Source organism: Tubulanus polymorphus, chromosome 12 (genome assembly GCF_964204645.1).
Source record: "Tubulanus polymorphus chromosome 12, tnTubPoly1.2, whole genome shotgun sequence".
In the NCBI taxonomy this organism is placed as follows: domain Eukaryota; kingdom Metazoa; phylum Nemertea; class Palaeonemertea; order Tubulaniformes; family Tubulanidae; genus Tubulanus; species Tubulanus polymorphus.
The window spans coordinates 10,193,046-10,206,611 of NC_134036.1; the positions used below are offsets into that span (position 1 = coordinate 10,193,046).

The 13,566-nt window shown below is 39.7% G+C and overlaps 1 long non-coding RNA gene across 1 annotated transcript; it reads left to right on the plus strand.

Moving 5' to 3' along the window:
- Positions 1–12,306: 12,306 nt before the first annotated feature.
- On the plus strand, positions 12,307–13,296 carry LOC141914129 (uncharacterized). The gene is made up of 3 exons (XR_012620726.1): positions 12,307–12,388; positions 12,676–12,843; positions 13,035–13,296. It is a non-coding gene; the product is annotated as an uncharacterized LOC141914129 (long non-coding RNA).
- Positions 13,297–13,566: the final 270 nt, after the last annotated feature.

Here is a 13,566-nt window from a genome sequence, read left to right on the forward strand (position 1 = left end):
GCGCTCAAACCTTCAAATGGTATATTCTATAACCAGGACTTTTTGAACCCCCTTGAAAACGAATAGCGATAGTACCGGTGTTTTGGTGTTTCTTTGTACACAGCGATGACCCGATCGCACTTCGCCTTTTACAGAGAGCATCCTGAACAATTGGACTTTGTATTTATTGTAACCTTATTTCTCTTTGATACTGCAAATATTTTTGAATTCACCGAAATTCATAGTATTTTCATAGTTATACTCCAAGTAATAGAACCTGTCAAAAGCGAAAGAACAAGCGATATGATAGAGTGCATTTCTGTTTATACTCTCCCGATTCATCTACTAAGATTTCTCGACATCTAGAGAATAATCATTTGGATAAGGAGGAAGTAAAGCGTATTATGAAATTGCCGATTGGATCAAAAATTCGAAGATTGGAATGGAAACTACTAACAAATGAAGGGATTTCCTACACAACATCAATGTCTTGAAAAGTAAGGAAGGAACCCTTATCGTTAGCTGCCGGGGTGACAACACCGATCCATTCGACCACATACCGTGCCAGTATTGCAAAGCATTTTGTCTTCATCATCGCTGTGGCGGCACACAAAAAGATGTCCGTCTCGTCAAATAAGTCGATTCACCGCTAAAGACGACGAAGACGACGACGAGAATCCGGAAACTTCCTGTGTCAGAAGTGCCAGTCACGTTCTGCTCAGCGCGTTACTTAGATTATAGGATATCGTCGAACTATTCGACAGGATGAAAAATGAGTTACACGACAGTGTCTAGCGGACACGTTTATTTAAACGCCAGGCAGCCCTGGAATTACACGCCCTAGGAGGCAAACTTTCGAAAAAATATGATATCTCCCGGGTATCATAGAATGCTCGGACAATGCGGCGTCTTGTCATGGGAATTGGAATGTCTTGGGAATATGGTGGGCCATTTGCTTAACCATTGCGTTGCAGGGAAGATCGTTGATTCAATCCGATGCAGGGATGAGGCCCGAGAAAAATCAGCCGAACAGTTCAAGAAGATATTCGTAAGCGAATGGTGGTATAGCAAAAACTCCGCGGAAACCCGATGGCGGCTTATGAAAGCTGCGATTAATTAGGTAAGTGTCTTTTCAGATCAAAGGTCGAAACTGTCAGAGCTCATTTAAACGAATTAAACCAAACTGAATACGTCTCGTACTGAATAAAACGAACGTCAAACCGACAGATTATGTAAGAAGTCGATTCGATTCCTCATCTAAGTCATGGGCTTCCGGGTGTCTACTGGTTCACTCAAGGTCGCTGGAGTGGTTTTAACATTCCTCCCCCAGCGAATCACGGATGCCGTTGCGCCCGGAGCCAGCGTTTTTGGTCACGGGCAATCACTAATCTCGTCCTTAACGCTGCAATCAATCATGTAAATACTGCCAATTATTCACAAGTCCATCCTAGGTGACCTTGTCGTCTGTCGAATCTCCTTTGGCGGTGTCATCCTAACGCTATCGTCGTTTTAATAGTATATCTTCCGTGCTATCTTCGTAGACCTATGCCGATATATTCTTATCTCTTCCGACTATTGCAATCTTCTATATTTAACAGTTGTAACTCCTCTTTCAAATACGCAGTCGTTGCTACGCCTGATAAACGTCACCAGTCTCGTATCCGAACGTTTACGTCGAGATTTTCAATTTGGCGCGCCGTCGTAAAATATCGACAATACACGTCGTTCGTTGAGTAACGACAACGTTCGTCATTAACTGTTTGATGCTCCGTCGTATATTTCTTAACTGTTGATTAATGACAACGCTCGTAGTTAACTACTTGACACTCTGTCGTAGATTTCTTAGCCGCGCGTCCATCCTAGCTCTCGCGTCTTTATGTTCAATGCTCGTCTATTAATGTCGACCTTAGAAAAGACACGATCTCACCAAATCGGTCGTTTGGTCGTCTCTTCTGCACGACGTGTCAGAAGATGATCCGGCTCGGGTCGTATAAATATACTTGTAAATATTCTTGGGCTTGAAGGGACGAGATTTCTGATAGATAGTATGCAGGAGTAATTCGTATGCTGACGTGATGCCTTTATGGCATCTAGAAAGTTGTTTTTATAATTAAAAGAAAATACAAATTCTAAAGACCATTTAACATTCAAATCAAACTTCAGGACCTGCGTTTATTCGATTTTCTGGCACTGATAGAATGAGGATTTCCGTTGTTTTTCTGCTGCATAAATATCTAATTAGATATCAGGATCTGACCTCCGTTACCGTCGACACTTACGCATATGGCTAGTTTGACAGATCTGGCATGACTCGCATTTAGCTCCTGAGATGACTGGGGACAGCGCTATGGAAGCAAAGCGAACTTGGAATGGGGTTAGCAATATCCGCCGAGTAATCAACACCGAGATGTTCGTTAGAGGGAAGCCCATAACCCGGGTCACACAGATTAAGGCTACGTGGAGTAGGGAGGCGACTGTTTGGAGGAGAGCATACTGCGAAAGCGCTTTTTAACGATAGTTTTCACATAAGACGAACAAATTTTATATATTTTAAACTACTAATTTTCCTGGGAAGACAGGAGTCTCCTAGCCGATTTAACTACCCGAGTGCGGTTGAGCTAGGCAGACCCGTCTAGCGGACGCCTGGGCACAGCAGAGTGACGAAAACTTCGCTACTTATGGTTTAAGTATTTTCAGAAATTTCTAAAGACCTTTTAACTGGTAATTTTCATGAAAAATAAGTAGTTTCCTTAACTATACACAAAAATCTTCTTCTTCTATCAAAATCAAATGTTTTCCTTTTTTTCGTGCGGGACCTTTATCTGTCTCAAGTTCAGAATCATATGCGTCACTAAGCTTAGATTGAGATAATGGATCTGAAGAGAACTCGGCACCAGACATGACAAAATTATCCACACCAGCTGCCATTTTAGAGTATGTTGGTGTTGCTAGGCAAAATTTGGTTCAACCTCCAAAAACGGAAGGTGCGTTTAGTTTCCTTAGAAGATGTTTGGGCAAGGTTGGATGGTATAGTTCAGAAATTTATCGGCTTCAAACATAGATCGATTGTCTGGATAATTGATGTTTGGCGTGGAAGGATGTAGTCATACAGAATATGTTGAGGCTATTTCTCATCGGAAACATCCATGCTGGGGCATACAGGCAGTTCATCGACATACCCGTGGCTCTAGTGTCATGTAACTCTCGACGATTTGCGAAACAAAAAAGGACTGCGCCATAGTATCCAAAATATCACTTACATATTTACAAGACTTAAACGCTGCATTCCAATGGAGTCACAGCGTAAATCATCCCATGCTTTTACCACCAGTGGAAATTACTTATTTCGTACCCCCATCCATTCATATGTCCATAGGAATTGGATAGCAAATTATGCAATTGGTTGAACAACGCTACCGGGAGCTACGTAGACAAAACAACGCTAAATGAGAGAGATTCAATCTTATATGAACAATGGGCAACTTGAAGATTAGCTGGCTAAGCTGACCTTAATAAAAATAATCTTCAGTGTTAAAACTCACAAATTGCTAAGAAAAAAAGCTTCTAGTTCTTCAAACTGTTCCGGCGCTATTTGTTTGATTCCAGTAATAGATGTCCCAAAACCAAATCAATGTGTACTGTTCAAATGGTAATGCGCCACATAACGAACAATGTGTTGTTATTCGTCAGGGCAGCAGTCATGTATTTCACCACCACCAGTGTAGGCCATACTACTGGCAAAAGGATTTCAACAACTATGGTAATGATATTTCAAACCGAAGGTGATTTACCATTTGTTATCAAAGCGCCCTAGAAATTCGTTTATTGCCTGATCGATCATCTCCGAAATCAATTCACTCGGAAATTCAATATGGGTCCAATATAAATAGCCCTTGATAATAAGTTGCATGAAAATGGTATTGCCTGGCAATCTAATAGTTTTACTGGTAATCATGTACACAAATTATTGAAGATCCACGCCCATTCTAAAAACTCCTTGAAGTTATTGAGTCTTTTTGATCCATTCCCATCAGAAAAATTTAAATTACTTACACTTAACACACAATTCAGTGACATGTATGCATTGTATACAGCATATCACTTTCTTCAAGACGAGATAAACAGCTTGAAACATCATCGTCATGATTTTGATTGTTTCCAACTAAATTTACCGCATCGACAATAACAGCAAGAACGCAGATACATATATATCATGTTCCAGAGTTAAGATCGGGCAAGGACACTCTTGATGAACAAGGCCTTCAGAGTAAACATGCGATCATGAATGAAGATTGTCGAACTTGTAGCGCTGTGCGCAATCAGGTTCTTCTTAAACGCACGAGACTGCTGACAAGAATTGATAATTGGGAAACTCAGTAGCGTTTTGATGTTTCATATTCCACCGGTTCAGAATCTGGGAACTCGGCATTGTGAATTTTTCTATTTCACCGAGTTGAGAATTGGTATAACGAATATTTTTTCCGAATAATTTTTAGTGAAATTCACCGAAATCATCCGTAATGAATAAGGGGGAATCTGCCGTGTATGTGTAAACTCGGAATTGATAATATATTACTTTAGCGAGGTAAAGAATTAATAAACGATGAAAAAAATGGTATATGATTACCCCTCAGAATGTGTTCGGAGTGCAGACTACCATTAACGCTCATGAATTATGCAAAACGCTAGCGTTAAATATGCACTTGATATAGGCCCTTACCTGAATTAGTGGCCTATGAACATTTATCACCCTCGCTTGTTGAATGTAATTGACATTTGCAATAATTCATAGATACAAATGACTTATACCCTTCTTTAATTAAGGTAGAAAAAGCCGCAGTTTAAAGCTGCAGCACAGTCAGTTGCCAACAAAGGTACAGAGCCAGCAGCCCCTTTCTCAAAGGGACTCTATACCCCATTCAGATAATGAGTTATATGTTGTATCGAGGTCATCAAGATCCCATTACTTCCTACTAATACCTCATGCCCGATTTTTTTCTATACACCTACGTTGAGGCCACTTGTTAAATTGTTAAGGAAAATGTATGCCGATCCAGACTTATTTGATATTCAGCAGACCCAAAAGAAGTGATTTTCAGACCCAGTTTGTTTGAATGTCATACAACCAATTTAGGTGACGAATGTTATTAAATCACTACTGACTCAAATGGCTCAGATTAATTGGGAGTTTGTGAGAAAGACGGAAGATTATTTAGTTGCTATATCTAAAATATAAGGACTTTTAAGGGATGATTAACCTGGGTTAAGAGGGAGTAGAATGGAAGTAGCGGGTATTGAAAATACCATATAGGTTAAGGTTAGAAGCGGGTGAGGAAATAGTTTAGGAATGTGAGAAACGTACAAATTAGTATATAAGTCTAAGGTTTTTAAAGTTAGAGAGTACAAAAAGAGAGTTGGGCGATAAAGCAGAGAGATATGTTACACTAAGGAGAAGAAAATAAAGAAGCAGTGTGGTCGTATAAGAAAACTTGTTATAACTTATATTACCCTCAGAAGGGAGAACGCTTAGGACAACCCAAATGAACAAGCCCGTCAACACCATTGGTTGAGAAAGTAGTCACACACCAACTACTAGCAGAACTTTGTGACACAACAACTCTTCGAGAATTCCGTGGCAATTACAAGTGGTACAGATTTTCAAAGTGACATTACAGTTCGATGTCGCAGGTATTGAATTTGAAAGACCACGGGTCATGGTATGAAGGTGCACAGACAATACTATAGATTACCAGACAACAGATGCGAGTGGCAAAATAGACAACTACTTGACGTGAAGGGGACACATTTGGAGGAGATCGCTGTGGACAAAGAAAGAAAAGGTTAAATACCTCTATACAAAGATATGGTAGCCATAATAATTCTTGTCAGCAACTTTATTTCATGAACAGTAAACATGAAACTCAAATGCAACCAGCAAGAAGTGTTTGAAACAACGAACAGTCAACTCCCTATATACCGCCCACATGGGTGTAGAACGTTTTACATGGTATAGAGTGTATGGCGGTGTATTGGAGGTGCTTTACTACGTATTTGTATAGAGATGTACATTGAGAAAACCTGGCGGCAGGAGGGGGTTGCTGTAAATATGATGGTGGTTTATCGGGGGTTAAATGTACCCCAAAATCTTGGTTCTCCGATCAACTCAAAAAAATGTTGGTGTATTTTGTGGATGCTAAGGTTTCAAGATTGGAAATAAAGTCTGAATTCAGATGTAGCAGCTGATTGGATTAATGAATATATTGTACCATAGTAGAGGCTAGCGACATTGACACTAGTGCCGATACTAATTCCATCCTAGGTTAGATAAGGCGTGATAAGATCTTAAATAGATCGAAATAACTTCCTCCATTTCAATTGACTTGAACAGGACAGTAAAACGTTCAAAGTACAATGTACACAAATACATTATTCACCTAAACTTTACAAACGCAAACGTACAATGCACATTACAAGGAATAAAATATATTTAAAAGCATAATTAAATTAAAACTTTTCATAGCGGATATTTGAAACTTATAGCCATTGTCATCGTACATGAAATAAAAAATTAGCCTCCGCTCTGAAGTCGGATCCTTCGAATGCTATTCGATTTGGCTAAATTCCAAATTGAATTTTCAATGAAAATTTCATTGGGGACTTGTTAAAGATAGTATTAGGGTAATAAAACTATCGCCTGGACAATTTCAACCACTTCACTGGTTAGCAAAAAAACAATGGTTGCTATGAATAATACACGTCCAGAGTTATTAATCAAATTCCCATTGACCCAAATGACAAAATGGTTAGTACCACTCATTATGATTAGCTAAGTCTATATTTTTAAAATGGACCCACCTTCACTTTCCCATGGCTAAGCTATGCATACATTTGAGTTAGAAAGCCTACTGATACATGATGCCTAGTGATAACTTGTTAAACTTTACAAATATTGAATTAGCGTTTTTCTTAGGACTTGTTTTAGGACTTATCTCAGGAAAATGGGATGGGATTTCTAGATAAACCTCAAAATCCGGAAACCGGCTCACATCTATACGAAAAGGTATATATATATATATATATGTATATATATATATATATATATATATATATATATACCTTATATACCTTAACTATATATATATATATATATAAGGTAACGTGGGGTGACTTGGCCATTGGGGTGATTTGGCCACCATAATCAATAAAAAATTAAGAAGGCACGACCCAAAAAATCAAACTGTGCTTATTATTTTCTTTGTGATATAGTTTTATTGTCATGATCGTACTGTATTATAAATTGATAATTGTCAAGAAGTCACATGACCAGTCATGTGACTTGAAGATATTCAAAATGGCGGACTGCAAACTCACGCTGTGAAGTCAAGGAATTAAGGTAGGAAAAACTTGTAATCATGAGCACTGGAACTGAATTGTTATGTGTCATTATAATTAGTTAGTTAGTGACGTATAATTTAGAAATTGAATCTTCTGCAAGGTATTTTATACTTTAATGTAATCAAGAAATTACTTGTTTTGGGGTGACTTGGTCACGGTGGCCATGTCACCCCACGCTTGTACCTATATAACAAGTGGTCTATGTATAAACTCTTGGATAATAACTGATGTGCTAAACCTTATAAGCTGATAAGGTGCAATCATCGGTAGGTCTACTGGGATCTAGCCTACTGTATACTATCACAAATTTGTTTTTGTAGTACAATACCTGGTAACAGGTAAACAGGTAACCCCCCCCCCCAAATTTGATTTCACAGCAAAATTCAATAAAAATACTTCTATATTCTTATGTTGAAAAACTTGAATAGTTTTCAAAAATTTCACATTTTCCATGGCGTTTTTCACAATATTCACCTTGGATAATCTGTGACTTTTACCAAGCTACGTGCATAGAAATGACATTATTCTGTGACTTTTAGCTACCAACATGCATAAAAATCACATTATCGTAGTTTTGATAATTTCTATAAAGAAATCTAGTTTGTAATGGTGAAATATCTACGTACCCTAAGTAGTATTGTAAAAACTATTATCTGTTTTAATTTAGGTTTTATACTTAAGTTTGATAGAAAACTGATCTGGGGGGGGGATTTTTCCCATGTCGGATTTTTACCGGGGGGATATTTACCGGTGGGATTATTACCTACATTCAAAATACCTTATTATCTAAGTATTTTTCGTCTTTATTTTCAGGGATGCCACGAGATTATGTTAAAAAAGTTGGTGGGCGCCCATACAATTGCTATGATGCTGGTGATATGCAGGCGGCCATTCAAGCCTGCGAAGATGGTCTCTCAAAAAAGAAAGCAGCAGAATTATTCCATGTTAGTCGTACTTCTTTACGTAGACATCTGGAGGCATACAGACGTGGCGAAGAAATAAAAAAACCAGGAGGACAGACAGTTCTCACAGCGGAAGAAGAGGAGTTGGTTGTTCATTCGTTGCAAATCCTCAGCGATTGGGGCTTTGGTTTAGATCGCAATGATATAAGATTGATCGTGAGAGATTTTATAAGAGGCCTAGGAAGAAAAAACCAATTTAAAGGCGATCTACCAGGGTTGGATTGGATGAGACTATTTGAAGAGCGCCATAAGTCTAAAATATCGCGTCGGATTGCACAGAATTTCCCTCTCAATCGTGCCGAAGCATGTTCTCAGAAAATAGTGGATGATTTCTTTATGAAATTAGAAAAACTGTTAGATGAAAACCAGCTGCTGCATAGTCCAGGTCATATCTTCAATATGGATGAAACAGGCTTTCAAACTGACATTGGCTCGAAAAAAGTCCTATGTCGACGAGGTGATAAAAACCCACACGTAACGGTTGGTTCTAGTACCAAAACTATGTACACAGTTGTTGAATGTTTTTCTGCTGATGGTAATTTTCTAGCACCTTATGTTGTCTACAAAGCAAAGAACTTGTATGAGTCTTGGTGCACTGGTGGGCCTGAGCGAGCGAGATATAACGTATCAGACTCTGGATGGATGGAAACTCCTCAATTTTCTGAATGGTTTAAGAAAGTTTTTCTAGAAGAGACCAAAACCATACCTGGAAAAAAGTTACTGTTATATGATGGACACAATTCTCACATCAATTTGGATGTGCTGAACCTGGCTATGCAGAATGATGTGATCATCTTTTGCATACCAGCGCACACTAGTAGTATTCTTCAACCACTTGATGTAGGGGTATATAAGGCGCTAAAACAAAGTTGGCGGAAGGTTCTAAATGAACACTACGTATCAACTAGGTTTAAATCTGTAGATAAAGCTACATTCCCTTCCCTCCTGAATAAAGTCCACCAATCTAGTTGTATGTCGCGAATGAATGCAATCAACGCATTTGAGAAATGTGGAATATACCCGCTTGATAAAACCAAGATAGGCGATGAACTACTCAAGACATCTTGCGCTTTGCCTGAAACTCCCACTGAAACTGTAACTAACGACAACGAGATAACCAGAACTGATGCCTCAAGATCCCGTGAGAATATATCCGTTCAACCGAGAGACCTTCTACGCTCGAGTACACAATTCAGAGAAGGCCCAAGTACAATCACTGTAACTGCTGAAGTCCATAGTAAGCCACCTGGTAGCAACGTCATCACCCCTCGTCCGGAAAGATCGCAAAACTCTGATGTCCTCAGTCCAAAATCTAGTCTTGAGAAGGCATTGCTTGATCATTTCAAGTATTCTGCTCCTGAGCCTCCGAAGAAGAGAAAAAGACTAGACAGGAAATTTGCTGAATGTCTCACAGTAAATGACGTTGTTGAGCGGCTCGAACAGGAAGAACAAAAGAAAGAACAGAAGAGAGCTAAAAAAAAGAAACCAAACTCAAAAATAAGAAAAAAAGTGAACGGAAACAAGGAAAATGTGTCTGATTCTGAAGATGGTAATGAAGAAGAACCGGAAATTGATGATGATAGTGATGACGACATCGGTCAACTGGAAAATGATAGCGATATGATTGGCCAAATGGAGAACATGATAGCTAGAGAGTATGAAATTGGAAAATTTGTTATTGCAGTCTATAATCAAAAGTGGTATGTCACGACAGTGTTGAAATCAAGTCCAGCAATTTCTCCAACTGTATTCTTAAAGTATAAACGATGGCATGGGGTGAATAGGTTCTCGTCACCACCTAAGGATGATATTCTGGAAACCTGTAAGGAAGATATTCTCTGTTCCATCTCTGAGTCAGATATCATCAATGTTGGTTCACGATTTGTAGGTGTGACATCAGAAAAGCTGGCCCTCATAGAGAAATGTTTTTCGAAATGGTGTGATGAGTATGGTGAATAATATTGTTCTACGTACTTGTGTTTTATCGTTATATAGCAATTAGTTGCCGTTATTCATGTTTTGTTGATCGTTAGAATTTTACTAAAATTTGATTGTTTAGTGTTCTTGAATAAGATTGTCTATGAATAGATTTGAATAAATTCTGGCATAACACACAACTGTACTTATGTGAAAAGTTGATAATGCATGTATATAGCATAGATTTATGAGGTATTCTGTCAGATATAAAAAAATATAGCAAGGTTCTGTTTGAAAGATTACATTCCATCAGCCTTCATTACTTTTATTCAAGAGAGAGTCATTTTCAGTTCAGACTATGGTTTTTATAGAGCATGGGATTTAACCCTGTAACGTCAGAGTTATCAAGGTTTCCTGAAGTTATTATGCTAGAATGAAAACACCACAAACATTACACCCTATTTGTAGCGTTTTTATTCTAGCATACCGTTGTATTATATCGGAAAACAGGATTTTCTGCATGTGACTGTCTAATCAAGGGATCCAGAAACAGACCCATTTACTACCCAAGCCTACTAGTCATTAACAACAATGAATTTAGTCGCAGCATGATCTTGTTCAGTATAATGGTCAGTGGTCCACAAGTAACCTATGATTGCAGAAGTAATTGCGGAACACTTCTACTAAGCTTATAGGAGATCTCTGCAATCGCAAAACCATCCTTTTTATCTTTTGACCAAGGTACCGGTGGGTAAAAACATTTTACACCGGTCAGAATAAAACTTCTCCTGAGGGTAGGGCCATGGGTTGTCATATACATGTATTATAGCTAATATGACCAATTCACCCCATGCACTGACCAAGTCACCCATGTTGTATGGGGTGACTTGGTCACACAATAATTCCCGTTTACTCCTGATTATACAAATCATCCATAGCACTTTGGCTAACTAATGACAGGTACAAGATAACCTATGGTCCATACTATCAAACATAATAATTGGGGGAATGATTATGCAATCAAGTGATTAAGAATATCTGATTTTAAAGACATATGGCCAAGTCACCCCACGTTACCTTATATAGTTTTATAAACGCCAACTTATCGGGACATGCGTGATTCTGAGACTCGGAGTATTGGGGCCTCTCTGTCGTATTGGGTCATTTTCTATTTATTGGGACTAGGACCCAATAATCTTGGCCCCAATTATTTAGCTGATGTGGTTAGCACCCATACATTATTATATCGTATGTGGCAGAAATGCATATTGGGTCGTTGAGTAGCGACACAACACCCCTCTGGTGGTGAATTCCGGAAACGTTATGTATGATTCGACCAATCAGATTTGATATATATCTATCGACCAATCAGATTGATTCGTATGACTCGACCAATCAGATTCAAGGATCACATCAACGTGGCGGCCATTATCGTTGTTTCGATTCGGAATTATGTTTAGCGTTTATGCACGGCTTGTTGAGTAAGTACTATTGATAAATGAAATCTTTTTGCTCGTATCAACTGAGTTAGTTACCTAATCGTCGGTGGTAAGCTTTTTATAATCGGATGGGCTTATACCAACGTGTGGTTTGTGAAAATATCCGATCGTGAAACTAAACCACTGACAGGTTAGGCTTTCGTTAACTAGCCTAACGTTAACAATAGATTCATTGAATGTTCTTTGAATAATTCAATTCAGTAGGCCAATTCTATGTCACTGAACAGTTGCCAAACAATACACCCATGGACCGTAGTAGGCCTAAACAAACCGGACATATTTGGGGCGACTTTTACTCTTGATTTCGTTCGTTTGGCATGATATTTTAATTCAGGCTTTTAGGCCTACCGCAGGTGTAATCAGGTCGGCACCGGTAGTCCAACACAGTCACAGCCAATTTATCTTGGGGGTGTGATTGTGAAGAGATAGGCCTAGGTCTATGGTGGAACTTTTAGGCTTATATTGGATGGCATAACTAAGGATTCACATCAGAGTGCTCCGTAGTTAGGAGTGCTCCCTAAGCCGGCTTTTGGCAGTAGTTAGCACAACTGTGGAGTCGGAGAAACCAATATGGCATCTCATTCAAAGAGCGGCTGTAATTCAAGCCCAAACTATTGACATTTTGACCAAAAGAAAGTAAGATTTTTGGCTAAAAGTTACTGATTTTTGTTTCCCCCAAATTTTTTTTCCATTAGGCCTATTTTCCAACTTTTTCAGTACGGGCCGTTGTCATCCCTGATCATGTATATATTTTAACTACTACTCAATTGCTTTAGGCCTATAAAGTAATTCGATAAGCCTACAAGTCGTGTGGAAGATTCCAATCAATCCGCAGTTGAACCACATGGAGAGTCTTATGACAGATATGAGTCAGCTTGCCGCAACCGATGGTAAATCAGTTTAGTTATTCCATATCTTTTTAGCCCACTTGGAACTGGTCTAGTACCTAGCCGTTGGCTGTAGGGAACCGGTATTCGGTAACAACGACTGGTATTCAGACTAACTTGGAACTTAAGACCTTAAGTTGATTTTATTGGGAAATATAAGACCAAGATCAAGTAACGTGTCGTATACGGCTGAGTGTTTATGTGGTAGGTAGTTTAACTTGTACAGTCGGGTATTGGATGGTGCTGCCATCTTGGGTCCAGGTGGTAGTCCGCAGGCAGAGGGGAGTCGTCTTCCAGAGTTGTTTAGCCAGTCGAAAACTGGTTGTTCGGGGAGACAGTCGTAATAAAACTACTGGCATATTCTATCAGTCTATGCTTTTTATTTTAATCTCTAGTTCTCAGGAGCAGGAGTTGGAGTCTTCCTAGGCGGAGTGTGCTGGCGTGTCCACCGTACACGTCCGCTGAAATAGTCGCTACTGTTCGTTCCTCAACGAGAGGACCGACATCCCTCGACATCGATCGTGCGAGAAGCTCGCTAAGGGGGCGCTGCTGTTCGACCCTCAACGAGAGGATCGACATCGATCGTGCGAGAAGCTCGCTAAGGGGCGCTGCTGTTCGACCCTCAACGAGAGGATCGACATCGGTCGTGGGAGAAGCTCGCTAAGGGCGCGCTGCTGTTCGACCCTCAACGAGAGGACCGACAGCGCTCGACATCGGTCGTGCGAGAAGCTCGCTAAGGGCGCGCTACTGTTCGTTCCTCAACGAGAGGACCGACATCGCTCGACATCAATCGTGCGCAAAGCTCGCTAAGGGGGCGCTGCTGTTCGACCCTCAACAAGAGGATCGACATCGATCGTGCGAGAAGCTCGCTAAGGGGTGCTGCTGTTCGACCCTCAACGAGAGGACCGACATCGCTCGACATCGGTC